This window comes from Anarrhichthys ocellatus, unplaced genomic scaffold (genome assembly GCF_004355925.1).
Source record: "Anarrhichthys ocellatus isolate YVR2014 unplaced genomic scaffold, GSC_Weel_1.0 scaffold12, whole genome shotgun sequence".
Lineage (NCBI taxonomy): Eukaryota > Metazoa > Chordata > Actinopteri > Perciformes > Anarhichadidae > Anarrhichthys > Anarrhichthys ocellatus.
In genome coordinates, this window is record NW_022280042.1 from 5,467,624 (window position 1) to 5,471,693 (window position 4,070).

Sequence of the window (4,070 nt, forward strand, 5' to 3'; positions counted from 1 at the left end):
GAAGAAAAAGCTGTTTGTTTAAGAAAAGAATAAGTAAAGAAAGACGACAGGTCGCCCACTTAAGGGGTTTGTGAAAATGGGGGGAAATTAAGCGTGCTAATGTTGCAGCCGTGGTATCAGTGAGTGAGAGGAAATGTCCAGGTCAGCATTAGCATGTGGAGGGAAGTGGCCTCCTCTCATTGGACGGTGTGGTAGTCCACTGACACATGTACTCTTATTACGAGTGTATTGTTTATCGGTGCTAAACACACAAATGCCTGTTTTCGTTAGATTAGCAAAGCGTTTTAACTATTTTAATCTCCTTTTAAAAATATACTTAAAAGTGGGTGTGTTATTTTTTACCAGCTTCATTTATTTTATATTCCTGATATTTCATTTATTTTATATTCCTGATTTGTTTATATTTTTTGTATTATAATTTTAAGACTATTTTTTATCTTCTATTTAAAGCACTTTGTGGCTTTATTGAAAATCTTAAGGATGTTAAAAATCATCCAAATGAATTGTTTATTGAATATCTTTCAGATTATTCACAATACATTTGATTTAAACTGGTTTATTTGTGGATTTAGTCAATCCTGAAAGCATTTTGTTGTATTATTGTCATTATTTGTATGTGATCCTGCACATGTAATACCAATACTTTGTAATTTTTTAATATTTGTTCTTCTCAAACTCAACTTCCAGCTTCTTAAAATACAATTTGAAGTCTTTTGTAATCATGAACTAAACATGTTTTTTGAGTTACCATATTGTGACGTTTGTGAGGATGTCACCTGATAGCTGCTGCTCTGAACACTTGTGATATTGGCTCTTGTAATTAGATGTTCCAGTCAGCGAGCAGCAGTCAGCTGAGAGTTGAAGCCCCCTTCGGTTCCAGTGGTGACATACTTTCCACCATCACTGCTGTCATGTGCCGGGCGGCTAAATGTACTTCAGATGCAAGCTCAGGTCAGAAAGTGGAGGATTGTATTGGGAGATATCCTCTAAAAACAACGAGGGTTTCCCAGATGAGATAATGCTGAAGCAGCTGTCCTGTCTTTCTAAATAAAGTTCAGGAATTCAGCTACAACCAGCACTGTTGACTATTCGCACTCGAACTGATTTTGTGAAAAACTCTTATTTTTAACACTCGGAAAGCTTTTATGTGCGCAAAAAGAAATCGCACGACTACAGGTCATTGTATTTTTCAGAAATATATTTTATAGATGTCAGAGATGAAATGTCCAAAGCGTAGGTCCCAAAGAAAGATAACAGTTTTCATCAATAGACAAACAAACAAAAAAATAACAATTTTATCCATTTACATGTAAACCAAGAATTGCTCTTGAGCCACAGTGGTTATATATATACATATATATATATATATATTATATATATATATATATATATATATATATATAGATATAGAACTGGTTGAGGTGGGTGTGACAATCAAACGACGATGCCCTTGTTTCCAAACCTTTTTCTGAACCAATATCTGCCGTTTCTCTTCCGTAATGGTGATCTTTGAAAGAGGAACATTCTTTGGGAGAGTCTTTTTAATTTGTTTGGCAGAGCATGTTTCTCTCGAACACAGTCCGTCCATGTTGGAAGTGCTATGTTGTGTTAAAATCCCTCATTGGAAACGATATTCAATAAGAACAATATCAAATGATTTACCAGTGGAGTCAATCGGACAAAGTTTCTTGAGTTGTTTTCACACCAGAGAGGAAGAAAGCCGCCCTGTGCCTGGTGCTCTTGGGAGTTGTCACGGGAGGTTTTTTTGTTTTGTTTTTTCTCCTTAAAGTCCTCCAGTGTTCTTCTTCTATTGTGCAAATACATTTTTGTTACATAGACAAGCAGGCATGCTGACTCACAAACCATGCAAAGAGTTAAAGTTGGCACGAGCAGACGGCAAAAAAAAAAAAAAAAAGAGTAGTGTTAAAGTTTAAAATAAAAAAATCATTCAAATAAAAAGCCAAATTAAACGAGTAACATGTGGAATGTTTTGTTAGACGTGAAAAAAATATCTTTCTAAAATGATAATTCAAACATGATAGTCGTCTTTAATCGGGTGTAACAAAGCAGTCGACAGATGGGGGGGATCATTTGAATGGAGTTCGATGTCGTACTGGTGTCAGATCAGTTGAATTGAAGCGGGAAAAGGGAAGAAGCAGACACCGATGTTACGGACAGTTAAAACATTATAGTGCAACACATGCTCAGAAAGAGATTTCTAAATTATCGGCGTTTATCCATCCAAAAAACGAGTTCCAAGCTGCACTTCTTTTGACGTCCGCGTCCCCTCCTTCTCTTTTCCCGCAGAGGAAAACTCAGCCAGCTACATGAAACGGCCTCCAAACCTCTTTTTTGGGATGTGTGATGTTGTCACAGTCGAAAGGTTAATAAGTGCATTATCACCCAGAGAGGAAAAATGTATCAATTAGGCAACAAAGTGATCAAAACGTTTTACTCTGAAGGTGTTCGAAAAGTCAATTGCAGTGTCGCTTGATGACCCCGTTTCACTTGAGGGGCGACTTGAAAACAAGTCGATGCCGAGTTTAAATACGCTGCTTTTTCTTTTTCCTTTACGTTCACGGAGTAATACCGCACACCGTACTGTTTCTCGCTCACAATAGCATAGCTGTCATTAGTTAGAGTACATTTATAAATTTTCCATATACAAATCTTCTATAAACAATACATGTTATAAATACACAATTGATGAAAATGCGGAAAGGCCGAGAGAACCGTAGAAAGAAAGAAAGAAAGAGTTGCTCCTTATTTCTGATAAATACAAGAAAGAAAGAAAGTTTTGAAGAAGTGACAGTAGTACTAAGTTGGTGAATGGCAGCCCTATAACTATCCAGAAAACGGATAAAAACACACAACAAAATCTATGGATGAAAAAAAGTTAGAAAAATAATCTTACACAATACAAAATAAACCGTGGACACGCTGACCAAACACATGTTCTGATATTGTAAATCGACAACTTGATGTGGAAATCATACATGTAGATACAAACGGGCAATACTCGAGACTACTGCCCCTCAAAATATATTCAATTCAATATACATGGCTAGTGTGGAGCTCACACTAGCCACCAAGGTAGCTGCCAACCGGCGGACGCACGGGGAGGCCGATCGGCACGCGTCCGGAAAATGCTCCCTCGACGTGCGAGGATGAAATCAGTAAACATTGAACTGGGTACCGGGAGCCTTTTGTGAAAGGGCCAATACGAGAAATGTCTGCGGACTTTGCCGGCTAAGTGGAGTGAAAGTATTACGGTAAAATGCAAACTCATGCTTTGGCTTTTCTTGCTTGGCTTTTCTCTTTTGGATAACATTCAAAAAAATTCTCTCCGCTCAAATGCATGCTTCATGTGTTCACAAAGCAATGACTTCAGTTAAAGGGAAGCTACATCAAAGGCTCAAACCTTTTGGACAGTCCCATCCCATTTCCTCGTTTTTGAAGGTCTCCACGTTTGCACCGTTTTCCACCGAAGCCGGCAACTACCTTTGAACAAAGCGCTTTCCTTTCTTACAGAAAAATAGATCCATCCAAAAGTAAAGTAACTCTTCAAGAGAGGCCGTGAGAGACGTAAACGTCGTCGTCGTCACGTTTCCAAGTAAACATGCTGAAAGATTGTTTGCCCGGGAACTCTCCGTCCCGTCTCCTTCCCTCGCTTCCTCGGGCGAGAGAAATCTTTTTTTTTTTTCTACTTAAGGCAATCTTTTCCTGAACAATCCTGAAATCCAGCGGACCCCCCCTCCACCAAGGCACTCCTCTCGCTCGTCGGCCTTCAGGGAAGGCGACGGTCTCCTCATCGAATCTTTGTAAAGGCAGACTCAAACGTCGCCCGACCCAAAAGTCCACAGTGAACGCATCTTGTAAAATATTACCTCAGTTGCCGCGATGCCCCCTTTCGTCTTTCGTAGGGGACGAATAGTCGAAGAAAAAGAGAAAAGAAACTCCCGAGCTGTGATTGGCAGCCGGGAGCGCCTGCTGTCCCTGGTGTCCTTGTGGTCAGAGGACAGCCGTGTAAAGTTTTTCTGCGGCTCATCGCACCGTCCGGCCCCCCCCCC